This window comes from Camelus dromedarius, chromosome 36 (genome assembly GCF_036321535.1).
Source record: "Camelus dromedarius isolate mCamDro1 chromosome 36, mCamDro1.pat, whole genome shotgun sequence".
Taxonomy (NCBI): domain Eukaryota; kingdom Metazoa; phylum Chordata; class Mammalia; order Artiodactyla; family Camelidae; genus Camelus; species Camelus dromedarius.
In genome coordinates, this window is record NC_087471.1 from 9,999,580 (window position 1) to 10,025,711 (window position 26,132).

The 26,132-nt window shown below is 42.0% G+C and overlaps 1 protein-coding gene across 3 annotated transcripts in view; it reads left to right on the forward strand.

Annotated features, from left to right (window-relative positions):
• MSRA (methionine sulfoxide reductase A) overlaps window positions 1–26,132 on the forward strand; it is a 285,576-nt gene that overhangs the window by 30,030 nt on the left and 229,414 nt on the right. The gene's annotated exons all lie outside the window — the stretch shown is intronic.

The following is a 26,132-nucleotide window of genomic DNA, read 5'->3' on the forward strand; positions in this document are numbered from 1 at the left end:
TGTGTGTCTTTGCTCTGAACCAGTTTTTGGAGGTGGGTGGGGAGGTGGGTGGGGAGGTGTCTGTGTCTAAAAGATATGTGCGATTAGGGAATTCTCATTGTGAGAAGGAAATGATAAAAGGTAATTTTTATGGGGTTGGCAGAAATGGCTGGGAATGGCAGGGAATAGAAATTTAAATCTTTTGGGTAAGAAGGAGTGAGCTGTGTTTGCAATACTTGGAGAAAAATGCTATTTTTTAAAAAGCTGATTAGATTATATGATTAAACGATTACTATATAGCCTGGCTCTCTCAAAATATTTTAAGGAGGAAGAAAATCTGGAAAGTTCATTGATTTTCTTTTCAATGCTACCTGGTATTCCACTTGGATGTACACTTTATATCTAATTTACTTCCTATTAGGCCTGCTTATGGTTGGCTTGTGATAGTTCTGCTCTTAAAAAATCAGCATTATCATAGGAGAGGTGGACTGTAAGGCACGTATCTTTGTCGACCACCCTCATTGTCAGTGAGGATTCTCTTTCTAAAGAAGAGAGTTTGAATTGTAGGATTGGGTTCTGACTTCCTGTAATAATATATTTTCTTTTTAATTTTATATACTGAAAGAATGTAGGAAAATCGTGTATATCCACATAAGTACAAATCATTTTGGGCAGTATAAAAGACTGCTCCAGGATCCATGCTTTTGTTTTGAGTGTGTAATCATGGATTTGTTAATCCTTTGACCAAAAAAAAATTTTTTTTTTTTGCTTATAGCTTGATATTATTGCACCCCTTAAATAATCAATTGTTTAAAATGTTTTTTTATTGTGTTATCATGACCCATCAGCAGTTCTGAGAATGGCATTTAGAATACAGATTTGATTTAAAAATATGTGAAATCTAATACAGGTGTTTGCCTAGTTCAGCTTAAGTAGTCCTTCAACTTTTTTTTTTTTTAACTAACCAACATTTTGACCTTCAATAAAATGAAATCACTTAAGGTTCATGTGGGTTGCCAAAATGACAACCTTTGTTTCCTAAGCTTCTTTATCCACCACCTCGCTGAGGCTCTAAAATGGACGCCAAGACATAAAAGACGTGCTGATAGGCACTGGGAGATGTTTGCATGGCTAGCCTTCCCTTTCGAGCTGATCCAGGGGATCATTCACGCCTCCACTAAAACCCAACCATACAGGAAACTAAAGGCAAGTTCAGTAAACAAGTTTAAATTAGAGCTACATTTTCCATACTGACCGTCTTATTACCGATTTATATTTAATTTCATTTACTTCTTAGACATTTGACGTGACCTCTTGTCATCCAGGCTTGCTAAACATATGACTTCTTTAGTTTATTTAAGACCACGTCCCCTTAAAGTTAAAAGAATCATTTGCTAGCTTATTTTATAACATCTCTGTGGCGAACTCATTAGGAACAAACTTATTTCCAGACTATTTTTTGTCCAGTTATTTTCTAACAGTATAACAAAAAATTAGTGAATTAAAAAACAAAGGTATCAGAACATACTTTAAAAATATTAAATTTTTTTGATAATGGTAAAGTTACATTTTATAGTGTTTATTAGACTTAAGATTTGATAATAAGCATTAGCTGTTATACCCAATAAACTTTCTTATTGATATATTCTCTCTGGCCTACTTGTTACACATCTTAAAATGAAAAAAGTCCAGTACTAAGATGCTCCTTGTTAACTGGATGAAATAGAGACTCTTTGTGCAACCTTTTTATAAAGGTGTGTTTAAGAGATGGTGCTGATTGCATTGCCAAACATGCACATTTAGGTTTAGTATAATGCATTCTTCTTTATTTTTAGAACTTTTGTTTTACAAACACATTGGCATTTAGGTTATGATTTACTTCCATATGAATATTAATATTTCAAATCTTGTTTTAAAGTGTATAAATACTACTGATAGGATTGTAAATGAACGCCACCTCAGCATATAGTCATTGCGGTTGGCATTATATCATATTTTGTAGAATTATTACGACGGAAACAGATGAACATTTAACTGTTACCTGATGCCTGTTGCCTGTTATTCAGTCCCATTCAGACATATACACCTGAACATACAAGCGCATAATGCTGTAAACTCATGCAGAGCCCTCAGGGGGCGTTGGCCCAACATTTTATAATTATTCACTTTATTGAACAAAGGTTTTCTGAGTACCCGCTCAAATATGCTAATATTGTAATGATTTTTGGGTACAGGGAAGGAAGCCACGCACATGAATGGAAGAGGGAACAGATTTAAGATAGAACCACAAAAGCCTAGAGAGAAAAGAGCAGCTACTCTCGTGAGACTTACTTCAATAGATTAAAGTACGTTAACCTTTGTTGCACAGTGTACGTGTTGTAGAGCGTGGTTTTACAACAACCGAGATGCAGCAGGAGTCGGGACAAAAGGTAACTAGAAAGCTAGGTGAAGCCGCTGTTGGATTTGAATCCGGGTCCTGTGGAGCTTCTCCTCCAGGATCTATTGATGAGTCAAGTCTAAATGAAGATCAAGTTTTGAAAACATCACAGGAATAGGTGTAGATTTTGAAGAGAAATTATGAAACCCAAAAGATAAATAGTAAACATTTATCTACTGGGCTGTTTACATCACATTTTAGCTGTTTCCCATTAAACAGGGCTTGAAAATCTTTATTAAAGGAAAATATTTTTGTGTTATACGTGGATGATGCAAGCTTATATAGTATTTCAAACCATGTTTCTCTGCATCTAGCTAACTCTGATGCAGATTTGGGGAATAAAAACTAGCACTGTTGAATTTTACGTATGCAAACTGAGCCCGGATACCAGCTGTTTAAACAGCACCCAAACGACCAAACTTGTCATTAATATTTGGTGGTGCTGATTGATAGCTTTTTTGTGTTTTCCAATTTTTATCACTATCTGTAGACCTAAAGAGTTAGACAAACATCATTTGGATATGCCGCTGCCGCTGCTGTTGTAAATGTTTTGATGTATTACAATCGTTCCTGTGCCGTGAAACTTACTATATATAACTTTAAACACTGATTCATAGATCTTTCCTCATGAAGAAGTAAGATTTGCCTAAGGATTCTCACCTTAAAAAAATTAAAACATCTACTGTAGAGCACAGGGAACTGTATTCAATTTCTTGTAATAACATATAATGGAAAGGAATCCGGAAAGAATATATATATATACACGTATGTATATGTATAACTGAATCGCTTTGCTGTACACCTGAAGCTAACATTGTAAATCAACTACACTGCAATAAAAAAAAAATTAAAACAATCAGGAAACTAGCAGCAGGTAGTCTGTACAGCTGTGAGAATTTTAGTTTACTGTTGTTTAAGTTTCTGCATCTTATTGACCAAAAATCTTCAGTTGTTAAAAGTCTCCTGATGAACGTATAAAATAAGCAAATTGAAATGTTGAGAGGAGGAAAGTAAGTAGGGGCAATTGAGCCACTGCTCACCCGCTTGATTTTACATACGTTCAAGAGGTGTCGGTGACCCTTGGAAGATGTGGCTGCAATGTAAAAACACAGGGATGTTTTTTGCTTTCCTTTGTTTTCTTCTGTGACAGAGCGAGAGAAGAGGAGGCCAACAGCACATCCACCAGCCAGCGTGGTCCTTAGGAAGGGGGTTTGCTAGAGGGCGGTGTGTTTTAAATGGACCAGTGGGTTCACTTTCTGTGTTCTCTAGTGTTTTGCTTCGTTTTCCCCCGAAGCTTTATTCACTAATGTGAAAACTCATTACACCTCTCGACTCTAGACAGAGGTGAGCATTTAACTTGGTGGCCTGACTTTACGCCAGGCGGTGGTTCTCCAATATAAAAAGAAGGTAGAGATTCCCACCCTGAAGAGGAGATGGGAGTCCCACAGGCCAGGGAGATGAGCTTGGAGCTGCGGTGGTGTCAGGGCTGGCGGCCAGCGGAATGGAGATGAGAACTTTCAGCCGCGGCGTGTGCTGCTGAACTGGTGACGCAGCAGGTATCCCCAAAGGGCCGCTCTGTTCCGGGCACCACGTGGGCTGTCGGAGATACAGAGAGATAATTCCTGCCCATCAGGGATTCATGGTTTAGTTGTGGGGCGGGCAGGGATCAGAGTAACTGCCGACTGCGTCTCCTCAGTGTACAACACGCTCACCCATCATCTCATTTCCTCCTGGCAACCACGCCTGCCTGGCACAGGACCCAGTATATCCTGGCCACCCAGTAAGGATTCATTGAAGGAATAAACCAAGTTGTGAACCGGATGATTATCTCCTTGAGTCTTATTCGATTAAGAGAATTTTTTTCCCTTCATGATTGCTTTTATCCTGAGTCTGTGCTGCTGGTTAAGGGTTTAGAGAGGGTAAAAGTGCAGGGCCACATTCTCTGTGACCAAGTTAGAATCCCTGAGTTTGCCATTGCTGATAGTATAAAACAAGGACTTGACTGGTCACAATGGCCCTGGCCAGCTGCTCCCTCCCGCCGGCCCTCCACTGTCTCTCAGTCTGCCGCTCCTGCTTTCCCTGAAGGACCCCAGAACTCCACCTCAGGCCTTGGGGGTGTGGCCTCAGCATGGAGCAGACCCGCGGTTGTCTAGCAAGCTGAAGTCTCTGTGCTGAGCGTGGGATGAAGGCTGCGGGCACTACGGGGGAGAGGAGGGTGATTGCAGAGATCTGAGGGCCCTGCCCCGTGGCTGGCTTCAGTCCTGGGGTCACTTCACTAGTGAGGGCAGATGGGGGGTCTTGGGGTTAGACGGGAATGTATATCAGAAACAGCCAGCTTCAGGGGTGTGGCGAGGCGTCATGAAGAGTTGCTGAGGCCAGCTCCTGGTGAATGGCATCTTTCTAGGTCTTTCTCCAAGGGTGTTTTGAGGCCCAGGAGAGGGAGGTGCAGAGTCTGGACCATCGTGTACAGTTGTGGACTTTCCTCCCCAAGCCCTGTGCCTTGGTCTTGGTCGGCCAGAAGGAGGTACACAGTCACCACAGGTGTGAGTGGTGGCCCTGGAGAGAGTGGCCATGGCTTGAGCGTAGGCTTGGAGCTGGAACAGCAGGAGTGGGAGAAGGTCTGAGGGTCCTGGGCAGGGAGGGCAGCATTCCAGTACTTGACCATGAGGTCCGGGCCTGGTAGGAGATGTGACTGGGAGAGTCACGTTGCAGAGAACATGGTGAAACAGGAAGAGATGAGGACATAGAAATGCTGGTCAAGTGAGAGAAAAGGCTGAGCAAAGTCAGGAGTTTATTCTGAAACGCAACAGACAGTGATTCGTAAAAACAGCACCCGCTGCAAAGTGGCGCTTAGTCTGGTCATGGCTGGTGTTACGGTTACTTTATTTCTTTAGAAGCAAGTGCAGAAAAGAAAAACAGCTACCCGCTTGTGTTCTGTATTCCACAATGTAAGAATTTAAATTTTCTCTTCTGTTTTATCGTTGAGAATCTCTTGGTCCTGTACAATCAGAATACGCCACATGTATGGCTCTTGAGGTTTTATGGAAAATATTTCAGTGCTGCGGTTTGAGTTTTGAAGAATTAGCCCCTCTGTAGTGATGCCATGCTCTGCATCCCATTTGTATCTCTTTTTCCATTAGCCACACACTGCAAGTGTTTACCCCCAACTTGGAAAGGTCAGATGGTTCTGAGACCCAAGAGTGCTTTATGCTGGCGCCTTTACCATCATGGGTTAGAAGGAGTGGGCTTGAAAGCCTCACCAGCCTCAGCTGGAATTTTGACTCCATTGTTTACTTGTTGGACTTTGGTCAAGTTAGGTGAACTCAGCTTCCTCATGTGTAAAACAGGGATCATGCTGCCTTCCTCAGAGGTTGCTGGGAGGAGAGAGAAGGAAGTTTATGAAAAGCTCTTAGTGTAGTATCTGGTACATAGTAACTACTCAATAAATGCTAGATATCATTTTTAAAAATTGTGGTAAAAATACATAACATAAAATAACTGTCTTAACCATCTTTAAGTGTTCAGTTCAGTGGCATCAAGTATATTCACGTTGTTTGTTGTGCTGTCATGACCATAATCCATCCACAGAAATATTTTTGTTGTGCAAAACTAAAACTCTGTACCTGTTAAACAATAACTTTCCATTCCCCCTTCACCCCCAGGTCCCTGGAAACACCACTTTATTTTCTGTCTCTATGAATTTGACTACTCTGGGTACTGCATGTCAGTGGAATCATATCGTGTTCGTCTTTTTGTGACTGAATATTTCAATTAGCATAATGTCTTCAAGGTTCATTAATGTTACAGTGCATGCTAGAATGTCCTTTTTAAAGGCTGAATAATATTCCATTGTAGGTATATACCACATATTGTTTACCTATTCATCTGTTGGACACTTGGATTTTTTTCTACCTTTTGGCTGTTATCAATAATGCTGCTTTGAGTGTGGATGTACAAGTGTCTGTGTGAGTCTGTGTCTTTGGTTCTTTTGGGTATGTAGCCAGACGTGGAATTTCTGGGTCAGCAGGCAGTATTAGCACTCACAGAAGGTTATGTTTTTGAAAAGCTTATTGCAAACTGAAATATGGTATAATCTGAATTTGACTTTCTGGTGTAGACAGGAGTTTGATTGTGAAGTGTCACAGAGTGGATTCCTTTGGATTTATCCCAGGGTTCACTCAGCTTCTTTAATATGTAGTTTTATATCTTTTGCCAGATTTGCAAAGTTTTCAGCCATAATTTCTTTAAGTCGTTTTTAGGCCTGCTTTCTTTCTCCTTTCCTTCCAGGACTTGGATGACATGAATGATAGATTTTTTTTTGTTATAGTCCTGCAGGTGCTTGACAACATATCATTTCTAGGTTTTTTTTTTTTTGGGCGGGGGGAGTGGGAAGGATAATTAGATTTATTTATTTATTTATTTTTAGAGGGAGTACTGAGGATTGAACCCAGGACCTCATGCATGCTAAGCATGTGCTCTACCACTTGAGCTATACCCTCCCCCAACATATCATTTCTTTTAAGCCTATCTTTTCTTTATTGTTCATACTGGTAATTTCTGTCGTTCGGATCTTCAGGCTCACTGAGTCTTTCCTCTGCCATCCTCATTCTGCTACTGAGCCTACCTAGTGAGTTTCAGTTTGTATTTTATCTGCCTCTATGCTGAGACTTTCGATTTTTTTCATTTGTTTCATGTGTGTTCATAATTGCTTGTTAAAACACTTTTACGATGGCTGCTTTAGAATCCTTGTCAGATAATAGATTTTAAAAAACCCAAATTTCTTCTGTATAGCACAGGGGAATATATTCAGTATCTTATAATAACCTTTCATAAAAAAGAATATGGAAATAAATATATGTATGTAGATGCATGACTGGGACATTGTGCTGTACACCAGAAATTGGCAGGGTGTGACCGACTATACTTCAATAAAAAAAAAAAAGAATTAAAAAACAATATCCTTGTCAGATAATTCCAGCACTGAATTGTCTTGGTGTTGGCATTCATTAATTGTCTTTTCTTGTTTGAGTTGAGGTTTTCCTTGTTCTTGGCATGACAAGTGATTTTGATTATATCCTAGACGCTTGGGGTATTATGTTATGAGACTGAGAATCTTATTTAAATCTTCTGTTTTGTTAGAACTCCTCTGACCCCCTGCCAGCAGGGAAGAGGAGGCACTCCCTCATTACTTCGAGGTGGGGGTGGAAGTCCAGGCTCCTCACTGGCTTTTATTTACATCCTGGGGTGGGAGGGGTGCCTTGATACTGCTGGGTGGGGGGTGAATTTCTGTTTCCCCCTAGGCAATACTGTTATTTATATTGTTAGGTTTGTACTTGGTGAAGTAACCTGAGCAGTCCCTGAGCTGTCTGTTCCTTAAATTTAGCTCATATTGTTGGTGCTACTTGTGTTTGATGTTTAATAATATTTAAATTCTCAAATTGGGGACTGAGCCTTCTCTAATGACTAGCTTCCCTAGGATTAGTATGTGTTTACCATGAGCACAGCAAATAAAAGATTTTTTTAAGTGAAGAAACAAGGTTATAGTTTATACTTTATTAACTTTGAAAATTTATTTTTAAAAGGAGAGAAAAGCCTTCCTGTGAAGGATTTCCATTTTCCCATTAACATGCCAGGTTTTGTTAGGCTTGTGTAACTTACTTTTAGAGGAGGTCAGTATATTAGAAATAGTTAGAATAAATGGGTGTATGACAGGTAGCTTTAAACATTTCAGTGATAAAGTATTTCATTTCATTTACTAACTAATACCTATGGTTTTGGGTCAATAACAGAACTTGAATTTGATGCATATGTCTTTAGAATAATAGATTTTCAAGATTCTTAATGGTCATCTGAGGTATAGTAATGACAGTACTGAGTATCAGTACTAGAACACTGCCTAACTAGGTGATCTTGGGAAAAGCTCCACAACTCTAAAGGTTGACTTTTCCTCTCAGAAAAGTGGATGTCACAATACCTAAATCAAAAGGTTGTTAAGAATATTAAATGAGGCAATATGCCTGAAAGCAATTTAACTGGTAGCTATTACACAAATATGAGAGATAATTATCTAGTCATTATCAAATGTATAACTGTGATGGGTAAAGATAATGTACCTGATTCTGTATGATTTTCAGCTCTGTGTGCCAGTAGACTATGGGTTAGACATCTATATTTAAAATGCTTTTTAAAGTTTAAATTATGGAAACCTTTCACATAGTTAAATATTAAATAAAAGGAGTGAATATCCATGTAGTCGATATCCAGAATTAGCAAATCCCGTATTTATTTGCTTCAGATTTGTTTTTTAAAGAAAATAAAACATCAGGGATATAACTAAAGCCTTATTTTCTCATCCCTGAAATTGATGTAGAACATCCCCACGCACATCTTTATGGTGTTACATATGTGCTAAATACTGTACAAGAAATATATGCTAATTATATACACAGCCATAAACAATATAACTGTAGTTCTACATCATTTAAAATGTATATGAATGATTTTATACTGTTGCTATCCTTTTGCAAATGAGATTAGATATTTTTGAGATTTATCCACGTTGCTACTATGAGTCTATACTGCAGAGTGTTTCATATTAGTTTATCCATTCTTCTATTGATGGACATTCAATTTTTTGCCTTGTGCTGACTGTGCTATAACGGCCACCTTGCATGTGCTTTCTATAACGTTTGTGATCTCCAGAGGAATTACATAGAAATGGAGCTGAGTTGCCAAATATGTCAGCTTTACTCAATTTTGCCAAATTATTCTTCAGAGCATTTGTACCGGTTAACATTCCTGCACTAGGGCACCAAAGTTCTGATATCTTTATATCTTCTACATCTTTACCAATACTTGATGGTATCAGATTTTGAAAATTTTATCATTCTAAAGTATGAGAAATATTTTGCTGTTATTTTTATTTGTGTACCTGATTACTTACTGAGATTGGGCATCTTTTTATGTTGACAAAATTTAGATTTCCTTTCCTGTACATTCTCTATTCATACCCTTTGTGCATTTTCCTTTCGAGTTGTTTTATTCTTATTAATTTATAGTATATTTCATATAGCTTTTTCAGGGTACATTTTATATACCAAAGTATATAGTGATCTTTTATTATATGGGTTTAAAATATCATCTCAGTCTTTGATTTGTTTTTTTCATTTTCCTTATGGTGACTTTTGAAATAAACTGTGATATACGTTTGAAAAATTGGAATACTTTCAGTTTTATTTTCAAAGATGATTTTATTATTTATTTATTATTTTTTATTTTTAAAATTTATTTATTTTTTAATTTTTATTTATTTATTTGTCATTTTTGGGGGAAGTAATTAGGTTTACTTAGGTAGAAATTAGCAACCAGTGGAAGACTGGACTTGTAAATCCAAACTATTTTTACAGAGGGTACTGGGAATTGAACCCAGGACCTTGTGCATGCTAAGCATGTGCTCTACCACTTGAGCTATACCCTCCCCGCCAAAGATAATTTTAATGATACTTACAACCCGTGCTTTTGGACGTGGCAAAGACGGCTAATGGGACCACTATTTCTTTGAATGTACCAGAATTTTGTCCTTAATTTATATGGAGCATAAGGTTTCTTATTTTCCATATAGATTTTTTGGACAACGGAAATCTTTGGGTAGATTCTTGGTTCCTGAGCACCAGTCACTGACTTAATGACTGTGGGGCAGTTTTATTTTGTTGTTTGCAGACCCTCCTAAGCACACAATAACATGGGCACATGCCTACTGCATCAGCAGCATCACCAAAGAAGAGCTCTCGGGCCCTTAGAAAGAAAGTTCTGTTTATCTGATTACACTCATTTCTATACAGTGAATGATCTCGGTGCAGTAAGCACTTTCTCCTTTCCCCGACCAGTCCTCTTGCTAACAAAATAACTTAATTGAGAAATTCACACTGTTGGGGCAAGTGGGACTGAGTTGTGGCGGGGCTCCTTGTGCATCCTTTGTGGCGCAATCAAGTGGCACTTATTCACCGACTCTCCACAGCTCTCCCGCCCAAACAAAACCCACCTAATCTCCCAAATCACTTTGCAAAACAAAAGAACACACAGAAGATACAGAAAGCAGGAGGACTGGGGGCGGATGCTGGATGTAGTGTGTGCAGCACACCCTCTCCTTTCCCTGCCCCCTGCTCCTTATACAGAACTGTTTGGCTATTCCACATCTGTTTTAAAATCTGAGTGTGAAAGCATGCTTGAGGAAACACAGTCTTTCAGGCCATTTGGCGCCCTTGTCTGTCCGATGACAGTTTGTCATAACCTAGAGTAAAGTTCTAGGTAGAAGTTAGCAACCAGTGGAAGACCGGACTTGTAAATCCAAGCCTGTAAGGCAAGCCTCCCGGCCTGGACTTGGCAGCCTTAAGTTTTGCGCTTTTCTTAAATTTATTTTTTAATGGAGGTAATGGGGATTGAACCCAGGACCGCATGCATGCTAAACACGTGCTCTGCCACTGTGCTGTGCCCTCCCCAAGGGCAGCCTTAAGCATAATGATTTGACTTACATGCATTATGAAATCATGGCCACGCTAAGTTTAGCGCCCATCTGCAGTCTCATAGACACAACATTAAGGAAATAGAAAAAAATATTTTTTCTTTATGACAAGAACTCTTAGGATTTACTTTCTTAGCAACTTTCATATATAGCACACAGCAGTGTTAATTATATTTATCATGTTCTCCATCACATCCCTAGTACTTACTTATTACTGGAAGTTTGTACCTTTTGACTGCCTTCATCCAGTTCCCCCCCATATCCACAAATCTGATCTCTTTTTCTATGCATTTGTTTGTTTGTTGGAGCTGATGGACCTATGACATTATGTTAGTTCCTGGTGCACAATATAGTGATTCGATATTTCTATACATTTCAAAATGATGACCCCCAGACTCACCTTTCTTACAAGCAGGGGCCTTGTGCTTTGCTCAGTGCATGTTTGCCTTGTTACACTTGCTTGCTACTTAGTGCAGTGAATGAGCCTCCCGGCAGCACAGAAGGAAACCAGCTAAACATCCCCTCATTGGCTGAGCTTTGGTATTTCTCCCTTCTGCCACTTACTGAATTCTTCCCCTGGAATCAGGACTTAGCACCAGTCACCATCTCTGCATCCCTTCTCCACTGTTCAGAAGTTCTGGGGAAGCTTTAATAAAGAATATGTGAAAATAATGACTACTATTTGTTCAATTACAAACTTTATTTCCTCTGCATCTACAGCCTAAGTTACTGCAACATAATATGGCCTGGTTCATGACACCACTGGGGCTCAATCTAGTCTTCTGCCTCCAAATCCCTTGTTCATTCCGTTCTGTGGCTTTTGTTCACTCTGTAAGGAGGCCACCGGGAGAGTACGTTGCTGCGATTATAGTGGCTCTTCCATTCACCTCTTGGGGCTGTGTACTTGGGTTAACCCTCTGCCATGCGTTCACTCGCTCATTCAAGCACTCCATCCATCATTCACTGAGTACCCGAGTGTCCGCTGGAGCTAAGCGATGAGGACACAGGAATCGACAGACATAAACCCCCTCGCCTTCACAGAGCCTGTCGTGGTGAAGAAAGCCCACAAACAAGTCGATTTCACCACGTGTAATGATGATGTGACAGGAGAAGAGGGCCCTGGTTTTCACAGCTTGCTTTCCCTCCTCAAGTAAAGCGAGAACAATATCCATGCACTTTAGAGAACACGGACCTCTTGGGGTGTGAGACCCTCCTGCATTTTTAAAATGTGACACTGAGTATAGAGCCATAAAATAAATAAAGACTCCAGAATATTAAAATCTTAGAGGTCACTTGGTTTGCCTCCTTGTAGCCAAACCATGAGAATCTCCTTTCTCAGCCTCCTGAGAAACAGATCTTAGCCTCTCTGGGCAGTAGTTTCCTGTGCTCATCAGCACCTGGGAAAGAGGTGCATAATGAGTCATTCTGTGGGTCTCTGACGCAGAACCTTCTTCCCACTTCGTCTTCCACCTGGATTCCTTTGAATGCTTTGGAATAACAGATCGGTGTAGAGGAGCTTTGTTTGGCTATTTCTGGGTAAGTGTCAGGAAAAATCGAGGGGAGGAAAGAAAATCACAAAAACCCAATGTGCAGTTTAAATAAAGAAAAATGAGTTTTACTTCCAAGAGAGCTTTTGCCATTTTCTTAATGCTTATTCTTCTTCAGAGAGCTCATTATTGAACAGAGCGTGACAGTAGTTTACCGTGGTGAATGTGGCTTGTCCGGGCCAGGGGATGAATTAAAGCTCTGATAAAGGCCAGCGGAGTGGGCAGAGCTGCATCTAAATTACCGCCAGATAGTTGGCAAGCTATTCTACTTTTTTAAAGACCTCCAGAGAGCATCTCTAATCGCCTCGAGTTTCCCTTTTCTGTGTTTAATAACCTTTGCTGTCAGGAACCTCTTCCTCATATTTAACCCAATTTTCCCTTGCCACCGTTCAGTCCCATTTCTCTTGTTATCCTTGGTGGCAGCAGAATAGCAGGTCATTATCTTCTTGATAGTATCCTTAACGGTCTTGAAGGGCATCTGGAAGTTTTCCCTAAGCCGGCACGTTCCCCCAGTGAAATAACAACATACTCCCTTTTCTCCCCTCCCACCCCCACTGCTCAAGGGTCCTCTTTGGAACTGTGCTTTCTGACATTTTGCTTAATTATCTGATCCAAATAGTCACGTCAGGCCTGTCTTGAGACATCCATTGGTTCCGTTTTTACTCAAAGAGCCAGGTCCTTGTCGCCTCCTTCGCTGTCGGTTCATTTGACCTGTCTGCTCCCTGCTGCCCTCCCTCAGGGTGTGAGGTGCTGCTTTGGAGGCTGCAGGGGGCGTGAGGAGGAGTTCCCCTCTCTGACTTATTCCCAGAAGGAGGGACTAGAACACTTCTCGCCAGCCCCTCCTGGTCCTTCTGATCATCTGCGGATTGCGCCTGCGAGTTTCTCTCTTCCACAAAAACATTTCATTCCGGTTGGCATTTTGGTACATTTCGGATTTCCGCCGACCTCATCCTGAGAACGACACAGCACGTCAGTAAAGTTGGCACTGTCCTCTTCCCAGGGCTCTGCTCACTCTTGATACAGTTTTATAAATGCCGCCGGGGAAGCTGGGACGTGTGAACTTGGCTGGGTAAGTGGTGAGCAAGCACGTCTCTCCCGTCAGGTTGCACACGGTCCTCACGAGGGGCTGGAGTCAATCTCCGAACCTCCCCAGCACTCAGTAGAAATGCCTGACACCTTTTAAACAACCTTCGTGACTGTTGGTTGGTTGTCAAAAGAGTTATTGGGGAATTTACTTCGTGTTGTTTTTTTTCAGGTTTCTGTCTTCTCACCCCTTTTACCTAAACATAAAAGCAGCTCCAAGCCTTTGCCTGGCTGTGGTGCAGGCAGCCTCCCCCCTCGGCTGCCAGGCTTTTAGAGGATGAAATAAAAATCTATTTATAACTGGTCTCTGATGGATTTCCTCCCTACCTGCGGTGGGACTCCATCAGCAGGTGTACGGAACAGATGGAGAAGGGTTTTCTTTTTTTTCACTTCAATTAGATCAACTCTCCAGGTTCAGCCCAGTACCCTGCCTTTCTCACTTAGCTTCTTCCTCTTGGCATTAAAATTGTCGAGCATAGCAAAACACAAACTAAGACCAGGAGATAAAATGGATCTAGTGCCTGCCTTTAAAATAAATATTTTGGCAAAGGAACCACATTTGACATCGGATGAAAAATCAGTAACCCTTTTCTTCCTAGTGCTCAATCTTCATGTTATTTAAATTAATATTTGGGATACTAAAATGCTCAAGTATAAATGCTTTCTTTTTTCTTACGATGTAGTTTTAGCGTTTGAACTTACACATATCCTCTTGTTTTTGAGGAGACAGATTGTCTCTGATAGTTCAGTGGATATGACGGAGAATTTTAATGAGAAGCTGAAGTCACTGATTCCATGAAGTTTGATATGTCACTGACTGTTGACCTGTCCGGAGTTGAGATGGCATGGTAGCATGCCATCCAAAGCCAGTCTGAACGGGACCTCACCCAGCTTTGGGTTTTACCGTCACTGGCCCGAGAATGATGGGCCACCACAGGGTCTGGCTTCAATGTGTATGTAGATCCGTTCTACTGATCACACTTGCCCTTAATAGCTTGAATCATTTCTCAGTCTCAAGACCCTAGATTTCAGTTAGCTCCTGGCTCTCAGATGTGAGGCCGAGCCTGACTGCCTCATTCAGCAGGCTTTCCTGAGCTGCTTCCCGCCTAGGGCTCTGATGCTGCCTCCACCGAGGCCCTCATGATGGCCCTGCCCTGCTCCCTCAGTGCCATCAAAATTCTGCAGTTAATTTCCATTGGAAGCTGGGTTTGAAGCAAGCCAGGTCTGGCCTGTTTCAGTATGTTTTTTTTTTTTCCAGATGCTTATACAAGAAGGCTTCCCCCACTGCCCCCCATTTTATTCTACTCAATTCTTAATTCTTCCTGGATGAGTTTCTCAAGGATATGCATTATCCAGATGTGTGTCTCGCTCTCTGGCCTCTCTCCTACTTTACTGCTCACCGAGATTCATATCAAGTGTGTCCACCATTGTTTAAAAAGTTGTTGTGTCCTAGGAGGGGCAGAGTTTCCTCACTTGGAGCCTCCTGGGGGTCCCCACCTAACTGCTGCACTTGAGTGGCTGCAGTATAAGGGCCTGTCCAACCACTGTTAATATGTCAAAGTCCCACCAATTCCCATTAATGTGTCTTAGACTAATTCCCATTAATATGTCTTAGACTCAGCCTTCTTGCTCTCAGACAAATGGTTGTCTCATGTAGATTCAGCCGTACTTAATTTATTTCAAATAATATTCCTTCAACAGATATTTTGAGTATTTACCGTATGCCAGAGCTGGGGATACAGTGGAGAGCAAGACACGCAGGGCTCTGTCCTCAATACTGTGGGGGAACAGGACAAGTGTATGTTACGTACGTGTGTGTGTGTGTGAGAGAGAGAGAGATGTATCGCTACAGATTGTGAAGGACAGCTGCAGGGTGCCATGAGAACATACTATTTATCTACTACTATGTGCCAGGCGTTTTATTAAGTACTAGGATTAGATAGAGCAAGGATGTGCAAAAGAAAGAGACCCTGAATTAGACTTGGTCTGTCATCAGGGAGCTCAAACCTGAGCTGCAGAGAAATATAAACAGTCAGGACACAACAGGAGAAGCCCTTCAAGAAGTCTTGTGAGCAGAGAGTTACCCAGACACAGGTAGGGGTGACCAGTTCTGTTCTGCCATCAGATTGACATCCAGATTGGATCGTAAATGATAAATAGAATTGCATCAAATGGAGAAAGCAGAAGAGAACATTCCAGGCAGGGGAAAAGTAGAAGCAAAGACACAGAGACCCACCTGCGCAGGATATCTGGGCCTGACACACGGTTCTGGCCAGAGCCTGCACAGATGGGCGGAGTTCTAGAAAATAAAGGGACACAGAGATGTTGCGGTTTGTTGACTGTGCCATGGAAAGTCAGGATCCTTGCTGTAGGGGCGACCTGAGATGCAGAGGACGTGAAAGGAGATTACTATGCAAAACATTATAATTTGAAAACCTTAGGTTAAATGGGTGATTTTCTTAGAAAATAGAAATTACCAAAATTGCCTTTAAAATAGGTAGCACATAAATGGATCAAGAACAAGGTAAGAAAATCGAAAGAGTCATTAAGAAATTAGGATCTAAAGTGCTGCTGGGATCTCACATGGTTTTAGAAGCAAAGTATATGAACAGAGAAGGTCGAGTTATTTAAAATGTTCCGAAACAGAGAGAGAAGGATGATGTCCTTGTTCACATTATTAGGCTGCTATAAGCTGTCTAAATAAAAAATAAAAATAAGGCAGTCAAAATAAAAGCCCAAATGAGGTATTAGCAGATTTTAAAAAGAGCTGCTTTCGGTTCCTCCAGGGAGCCAGCTCTGGGCTCCGTACACTCTGTTTTTCGCACATCATTTCATCAAAGCCTCACGCAAGCCGCGGTGCGGCGCGAGGTCTGTGATGAACGAGGGCAAACGGAGCTCCGCAAGTGCTCACTGCACCTGAGCGCCCGGCCGCTTCTCCCTGGTGTGGTGCTGCTGTGGTGGTTCTTTTTTCTTGGGCAGATTTGCCAGGAATTTGCCTACTTTATTTTTCTCCTCAGGGACTCAGTTCTTAGCTTCATTTATTCATCTGATTAGACCTTTTTCTTCCTTATTTGCGTCCTGACCTTTCTCTAATTCATTCATCAGCTCCGACACTTAAGTCCCAGCTTTTAGCCACAATCCTAGTCTGCCCCTTATTTTAAAAGAAGAATTCACCACAGTCAGGGAACGTTTATTCCGGAGCCACCAGGACAGTTCCGTGTTAGGAAAGCTAGTATTATAATGGTGCATGCTAATTTGTTTGAGAAGAAACTCTGGTCATCCTGATAGTTACTCAAAGCCATTCGATTTAATTCAACCTCTACTTTTTCTTTAAAAATAAAGAAACAGCTGCTCTTTGTAAATGAGATGGCGTAAATGACTTCTCTCACACGATAGACCTAAGACCTAAGAAAGGATTCGCAGCGCCATTTACTTTTTGGTGAAAAAACATTCTTACTAAAGTCATGACCAGATAAAATGCCTGCTGTCACCAGAGTTACTCAACCTTGTTTTAGAAACTGTAGCCTATGCCATTAAATGGTGTAAAGATATAAAATGCAAATGTTGGAAAGGAGACAAAAACACTACTTTCAGATATAATCGCCTGGAAAGCTCATGAAAAGATATTTAATAAGCATCTACCATGTGCTCAGCTCCCTATCTTGCAAAACCTATGATGTATTGGCAAAGACATTCCATAAAATACACGATTCCAGGATAGTGTTATAAATTCCAGGATGGACAAGACCCAAAGTGCTGTGGGAACTCTCCTGTAGTTGGGGTTAACCCCGTCTTGGGGAATTAGCAGTTTTTCTGTTCTTCAGACTTTCCAAGTTCATTTCTGCCTTTCATTCCTGCCATTCCTTCTGTTGAAAACTCTTTGCCTTGAACTTTTATGGCTGATTCCTTTTAGTCACCTGGTCTCAGCTTAGGTGCCTCCTTCTCAGAGAGGTCTTGACTGTGGACTTCTGCCCCCAGAGCTGCTGCAGAATAAATTTCTTTGTTTAAGCCGTGAAACTTGTGGTTGTTTGTTACCACAGTCCTAGGAAGTGATACAGTGGCTAGCCAGATTTGATTTGATAGAGGGGCTAGTCAGTAACATCTCTGCATTTTCTAAAAGATTAATAATCAAAGATTAGTATCAGTTCTTGGGTTGGACAAGGAGTTCAATTTCATGGTTAAGGAGGCCTCACAGATCTGCAGGATGAATTTGAAGAATCTGGACTGGACCCAGGGGGACAGGAACCTTGTCTTAGTCACCGCTGTTTCCCCAGCATTTAGAACAGTTAGAACATAGCTGACACTCAATGACTCTTGAATGAATGAATTAATAAATAGAAAATATACAAAAATACAAAGTGTATTATTATTTTTTAAAACAATGAAGACACTGATTTTGAAAAAAAAATTGGGCCGTGGTGGGACAGTAGGGCCAGAATGTCTGCAGTCCCATGTCCTGCACATTTCTTTGGTCTGTTACTCAGGGTGACTAGAGAAGAAGGAGGTGTCCGCTCCTACCTGGAGCCGCTGCTGTGACCGAGTGCTGCTGAAGCAGTAGCCTTGCTCTCTGCTGTCGCAGCACCTGACTGAAAGCTGTGTGTCAACAAAGGAAGGACCCGTCCTTGCAACCAGTGACATTAAAACCCAAGATAGATAACATTATTAACGCACCAAAGAACGGTTCATCATTTTCACATATTGAGTAAAAACGCATTCATCTGACAAGCAGCGGCTGAATGTTTGCTGGATGCTGAGTGCTGTGCTAGGCTCTGGGGTCCAGAGATTGAAGACAGTCTACAGGTTGTTGGGGGCTGGGAGGCCAGACAAGTAGACATGGTTTTGACACAGTGTCATGACATGCCATTGTCATAAGCCTAGGATGCCGCAGGAACCTAGAGCAAGGTCTGCTAAGGTGGAACGCGGCATCTTAGAGTTCAGAAAAGGTTAAGTACTGTTTGGGCTGTATGTGAGGTCAAGGCTTGGATGTTGGCAAAACGGTTTAAGTCATGGAATAATACGAGGGGTGCTGAAAAATGCACATCTGCCCAGAATAACTCTGGCTGAATAATGCCTGCACCTCTACCCTGGGCAATTATTTCTTTGCCTTACGCTTTCCAAGAGTCCTGTCTGGAGCACGGGCTCCTCGGTAGGGCTCCATGAGTCGTTCCCTCCCTACTTTGTTGGGGATTGATTTCCCAAGTTGGTTTTCAAGGCAAGGAAGAGCCCATGACCAGGGAGGGGTCACAGGCAGGGAAGGTCCAGAGAGAGGCTGGAGAAGAGGGCTCCCTCCCCGGGCCCGGAGAGACCCCTGGGCATTTAAGGATTTAAGAACTGCCAGCAAAGAGCAGAGAGAGTCCCTAGAAGGGGCACCAAAGATAGCCTGGAAGATCCCCAGTGTTGCCTGGGCCGGGTCTGCCCGGCGCTCTCTCCCAGCACCCTGGCCAGCTGCCGGGTGCGAGGGAAGGGGCGCGTGGGCGGTGCTGTCCTGTGTGTGGCCATGAACCCCTGGCTCTTCTCTCTGGGAAAGGAGAAAGACTGGCTTTCTAAATGTAAGTTTCTGTATTCTGGGTGTTGGAATGAATCTTGGTTGTTGGGATCCTGTCTTTTGTTAACCTAATGAAGTGTCTTGTAAATATGGCTAGCCAAGGAATTTGATAGTGCTGATGTCAATAAACTCGATGCCTGTGCTTGCCCACTTACCTTACAATCAAGCAAGTATACATTTCAGGCTTTCTGGTGATGGCTGTGAATGCTACTTGCTAGTATTAAAATATTTTAATTTTCCATACCTTGGACTCTCTTTGCTCTGATGAACCAGTTAGAAAACCTAAATTTACCCTCATTTTCGGTCATGAATGAATCCCTGATTGCCGCAATAAAGAAAAACCCTGGGTCCCGCTTCCTTGCTCGAATTAACACAAATGTAACGTTCCATCTTGATCAGGAGGTACCAAAGGCTGAGCATAAACAAAAACACACGAGCACTTCATCACTCTGAGGAGATGTTTAATTTTCATCAGTCAAGAAAGATGCAGACGCCAAATCAAAGGTGTTTACAGGATTTTAGTGAAAGTTTCTGGTGATTTTATTTTTACCAGGTTTTAACTGTCCCCCTGGGCTCAGTTGGTTGGCAGGGTCGAGCTTTAACTTTAGCCTTTCTTCTTCCTCACTCCTGCGTTGGAGTCATGCTTTTATCTCTTTGCCTATCCAGCCTTGGCAGGTATCATCAGTCACTGCCGTGCATCCTTGATTATAGGAGAGACTTTATAAATAATGACCCTCTTATTCATTTGTTCAGCAAACATCGACTGAGCCTAAGCTCTGTGTAGTGAATTATGGGAAATGCTGAGGGGAAACAAAAGTATGTAAATCATGGGTCCAACAACGTGTAAAGGACCCTGGATGACATAAATAATCATAGAAGACACATCTTTACCTCAAGTGGTTTATAACTTCATGGAGTAAATACCATGGGCCTTCCCATCTCTTCTCTTTTCAAAGAGCTTCAGTGGTTCTCCGTTTTCCCCACAATAAAGTCCAAACCCTTCAGCTGCGTACTCAAAATTCTTTGCAACCTACCCCCAGCCCACCTTGATATCCTCACCTCTTACCGCTCCCCCCGTACCCTGTGCTGGGTCTTTCTGTCCTTTCCCCGAATTCCATGTTCTTCCCTACCTTTGTGCCTTTGCGTATTCTATTTTCTGTGCTTAGACTGCTCTTTCTAAAATTTTCGCTAGCCCATAAGCTTCTGCACATTCTTTAAAGCCAGCTCCTCTGTTCCCCTTTTGAGAAACTCTTATCTGGTTTTCCAGCTCTGCCCCCTGTGGCGGAGTTGGTCTCTGGGCTTGTGCAGGAACATCTCGGGTGTAGGATCCCTTCTGGTGCCTAGAAGATCGGAAGGCAATGATCCTCGGCTTTCCTGGCTCAGCCCGGGCTAAGGTGGCCCCTCCAGGAGAATCTCAGTATTTATGATGGCAGTATTTATTTAGAGGCCCTTGAGGAGAGTCCCCCTGTTCCTGAGACGTCTGGACTCCCCTGTGGATGCAGAAGACCCAGAGTGTGCCTTTTAGCGCTTGGGCATTTGTGTAGGCTCTTGTTCTTCTTCCTTGTAGCTCATAGTTTGTGTCTACACACACGCTCTCCAGAGCAGACAGTGAATTACAGCTACTGACTCCACGGAGCTCCGTTATCCTGGGTGTTATTTCGGGTGTGTTTTAATGTTGCTGTGTAATTTGTCCATAAAGTACATGTCTTCATAATGAAATATGAATGGGTGTCTGTTGAAGGAAGAAGAATGCCAATGAACAAGGTGATGACAGGACACTGCTGGAGCCCGTTGTTTAAGTCTTCATTGGTCACCTTCCTCCACGTCTAGAGGAGGTAGTGAAGGCCCTTGGCTAATGTGCTTTCTGTTGCAACCTCAGAGAACAGTGATTAATGCTGCACTTGGGAGTGGTTTGCAGGGGGCTGGATGATTGGAGCGTGAAGTTCCTCTCGCCTGGAAAAGCAGTCATGGCAAGCTATTTCTTATATGTGTTTGGTTCTCTGATAAGCACTTGGATTACTGAAATGGTTAATACACATCTTGCCCTTTCGGAGAGAAAAACATTCAAAGAAGTGTGTGAATGCTCCAGTAGAGGCCTGTGCTTGATTCTTGGAGGGTACCAGGTGGTCAGTGAAGAACAGCCTTAGGGGAGGACAGGAGATGGGGTCCAGGGGAGGACGTGAGTAGGATACTGAGAGCGGCAGAGTCTCAGAATTAATTCTCTCTCTGCCTAGTGGGCAAAGGGACTGTGCTGGTAGGAGTCCTGGAAGAAATACACTCGGGTTGGGTAACTGGAGGAAGCTGAGTGAAGGGACTGTTCACAAATGTGCGGGCAGGATGATTGAAAAAACCCGCAGGGGATGGTAGAGCACCTGGGAGCTGGTGACAGCTTTACTGCTCCTGGACCCAAAGGGGCAAGAGGAGGGAGCGGCTAAGAGAATGGAACTGGGGCTGTAGGAGAGGACCGCTCTCCAGGAGTGTCCCCGTCGGGGCCCTGCAGAGAGGAGCACAGCCGCTGCCAGTTTCTGGCCTGGCCGGGGGAGAGGGCGGGGGGCACACGCCTAGCAGTCTCTGTGCTGTCCGGTCCCCCAGCAACGTCTCCCACTGGCCAAACTCACTAGAAGGCAGGGATCAAGGGAGCTCATTGGTGCATGGTTGGCAGAGGACATGAACAGGGTAGAGAAGAGTGGAAGGTGCTTCTAGAAGAGCAAACAGAATATTCCGCACAGAGCTGACTGGGCCCAAGTGAAGATAATGTTCACGGTGTCCACTCCCCTCGAGGAGGCATCCGCCTGGTCTATTTGTGACTCTTATAGAAAATCTAAAAATGACTTTGGTGCCATGTTTGAAACTAAGACTCACTTCTTGCTCCTATGATTCTACTTTGATATTAAATAAGTTTTCCTTTATAGGACATTAGTCAGTAAATAGAACAGAATGTATGGTTAAATAATTAAAATTACTTTCATCATTACAATGAAAATATGCCTTGCCATTTCAAACCAAATATCCACTTATCATTCCTGAAATTTTGCAAGAAATCTATTATTCAAGGGTGCAGAGATGAGTTTTTGGGGGGTGAGTTTAAACATTTTTATGGATTAGATATGAATTCAGTAAAAATAATTGAATTAAATTGGATGGCATGAATAATTCATAACATGTAATTTCACATCAGTTCTAGCATAAAAATAAAGCTCTTGGTTTATGTGCTGGGAAAATGTATTTTATTATTTAGAAAGGTAGTGAACATTTATTATTTTGGAAGATAATTCACTTTATGATTAAATAGAGATATTAAATTGTAAGATTGAAAGAAAGCATAAAATTCAAACTAAGGCTCTGATACAAGTCACCACTTCTAAGCAGAAGGACGGGGAGAGAAAGGGGAGCATCCTAGGAGTGGGGATAACCTGTGCAGGGGTTCCGAGGAGAGAGGGGTCAGTCTGGACCTGCTGGCTGTTGCTGGAGGGAAGTTGCCCTGAGAGTGTGGTGGGAGATGAGGCTGGAGAACCTTCAGGGCCAGGTCATGAAGGACCTCAGCTACCAGCTGGGCTTGACCTTGATCCTGAAGGCCAAGGGGGAGCCACTGAGCGACACTGAATGATAGATGCGTTCTGTGGGCTTCACAGTCATCTGTAAGACTCTAGTGAAAGTTCTTTCTCCTAAACATTCTTGGCTGTTCAAAATATCATTTGGTCCACGGGGATATTTTATAATTGGTTGATGCAGTATCTTAACCTCTGCCATGGTTTAATGATGGGACCAGAAGTTCATTCACCGAAATTGATACCAATAAGTGTTACTTTTTACAGCAACGCCTAATCCTCTATTTTGACCACTTTAGTTAAGACAACCATCATTCCCTTCAAAAGGCCTTTGCCACAACTTTTATGATTTGAGATGAACCTGGCCAGGTTCTGGAGGAAGGCTCTGTGTTTATTGATCTTTAGAAGGAAAGGAAGGAAAACCCTGGAAGTCATGCCACTTCCCTTCTGGACATGGAAGACTGTCCCCTGGGTAGGATTCCAAGGTTCCTGTAATCCGTAAGTGAACAAATACTGCCTGGAGGGTGGAGCTGTGTCTCAGGTCAGAGTCATTGGAGCCAGACAAAACGGAGGAGGATGAAAGACGAAATGGACTCCATTGCCTGGTGTTTTAGGAACTTTTCTCTTTTAAATAACTGCATTGTTTTTGTTAAATGATGCACACTTACTGTGAATGAAGTCAGATAGTACCCCGCAATGCAAGAAAGTAAAAATCACTGAAAAACCCAATCCCCTGGAGATAACCGCATGTAGTATTTTGGTGAACGTGACTACCAGACGTCGATCTAGAATTCATAGTGTTGTGTTTCCCAGTCACTCTCAGTTTGTAAATCCGGAGTTCTCTGTCCCCTCTGTAGGATATCTGCTGTGATTGCCTAGATTTTTTTTTTTTAACTCCTCAGGTTTCTTAAATTAGGGACTATGTTCCATTTTGTTTCTTCTCTTTACAGTGCTTGGCTTGTTTTATAACAAAATACACATATACAAAACAAGGTGTGTGTATATATATGTATATGGGGTACAATTGGGGGGAGAAACTGAACTGTTTGTAATTATGCTTGATTTGGATAACCCACTCTTTTATTGTGGTAAAATACACGTAATATAAAACTTACCATTTTAAGTGTACAATTGAGTGGCATTAAGTATATTCACAATGTTGTACAACTATCACCACTATCCATTTCTGGACCTTTTTCATCATCCCAAATTTACTACACCCATTAAACAATAAATCCCCATTTCCCCCTCCCCTGAACCCCTGGTAACCTGTGTGTTACTTTCTGTCTCTATGAATTTGTCTATTCTAAGGGGAATCCTACAGGGTTTGTCCTCTTGTGTCTGACTTGTTCATTTCATTCAGCAGAAGGTCCTCAAGGTACATCCATGTTGTACAATACATCAGAAAGTTTTTCCTTTTTAAAGCCGAATAGTATTTGTTTATATGTATATACCACATTTCACTGGATAACCAACCCACTTTCGAATTTAGTTTAGAGTTCATTTAGTGGTCATTTTATAGGGTAAGTTTGTTTCATGAGAGTAGATGTCACTAGATGTCACCCAGAAGGAATGAACAGAGGCTGATATATTAAGTGATATTCTTCAGGGAGCCTTCCTGAAACTGACTATTTAGAATTAAAACAATCAATGAATATTTGATACTGGGGTTAAGGACATTTGTTATATTTATTAATAAAAGAGATGAGTAAATTAGCAAGTATTTTAGCTAACTTGATTACAATTCAAAAGGTTGTTGTTAAGCAGAAGAAATACATACTTAAAAATGTCAGAGTTTGGCTAGGTAGAGAAATTCAGGTATGAAAACTGTATGTTACTATCTTTATAGTATTGCAGACATTTAGATCTTACTTAATTTCATATTTTTTTTTAAGACATTCAGGAGGTGTGGATTTTTTTGTTGCCTGCACGTGGAATGATTTCTGTTTGCGGGTGGGCAGGCTGCCAGCCTGGTCTTTTCATCTAGGGCAGCGATCCTCAGGCTGGCATGAGTTCTGGACCCTTCTGTGGACTGTGGTGCCGTGGGGAGGGGGGAAAGCAGAGAGACCACCCCCCACCCCGTGATGCAGTCCTCAGGAGAGCTTAAAGAAGTTTCTGTTTTAATTCCGATGATAGTAAATCCTTGACATAAACCTATTCAGGATGACGTGGCATTACTGGATTTGCTGGTTCTGATTTTGACTACCTTTTAGTGTATCCATCCATGACTTGCATTAATTTATATTTCTTCCAGGGCCCTGCTGTTGAGGCTGGTGTGGCTCCTTTAGCTTGTAACTGAGCCTGGAAAACGAGCTACTCGGCTTTCCCCACTCGGCTTGGCTTTGTTGTCTGTACAAGGACATCTTATGAGGGAAATTTTGTTCGTGGTGATATTCAAAATTGAGGTCGGTCTCCAGAGTGGGAAGGGGTTACTTTTTCCTTTAGACAGCGCTCAAGACCCACTGAAAAGCTCTTTGCTGCCCAACTCTTCCTTTTCATCAGAGGTACTGTTCGTCACCTCAGTTATTCACTCATCCAGCAAATAACTTATTAAATGTTTACTATGCAGTGGACATGTTGTAAGAATCATATCAAAAGCTTGTTATGTTAGTTATGTTTAAACTGATTTTTTTTCCAGGACAGGAGTTGAGGAAGACGTTCAAGTCTCCTTGGTAAACTTCCAAATGCCTTTACTGTCGGCCCTTCTTAGGCAGCAAGAGAGTATATAGTATGTGCTTTTTCTAAGTCTTAATTTTCTCACTAGTTTGCAAGCCCCTTGAGGGGAGAAGACTGTAGCATAGCATCCCAATTCTCTTCTGTGCAAACAGAAGGACTTTGTGGCTAATTGACGAACTCCATCAACCAGAACGCCTCTGGATTCTGGCTGCCTGAGATTGTACTTTTTCTTTTTTTGTAATTGAAGTATGGTTAGTTACAATGTGTCAATTTCTGGTGTACAGCATAATGCTGAGGCTGTATTTTCAAACAGACACGAATTTGCTGCAGGTTCTTCCCTACCCTGGATGCTCCTTGGCATTATGGTCATTTCTGTTGTTATTATTAGTGGTAATGGTGGCTGGGAGGGATTGTAGAGGCAGAGATGTAAAGAAAAGCCAGGTCAGCTTTGGCATGAACAGATTGCTCCCCCGCCCGACCCACTAAAAGAATAAAAATGCACATCTTTCAGGGTTGTGGAGAAAATTAAGTGAAATAATACACTTGTAAAATGATGAGTGGAAGAAATTGCCATGGCAGTAACTCAAAACAACGATTTTCCTTCCTTTGTACTTGATCAGATGCTCGTACCCCATCTGCCTCCCCCCAGCCTTGGGCCCTGGGGAACCATGAGCACCAAGTAGCAGGACTCGAGGAGGAAAAAAGACCAGAGGGAGAAGGAAGCCTGATTTTGATAACAGAATTAGAACACAGAACTCACGGGATAGGACAGTGCTCATCAGAAGTGGGGAAGTGC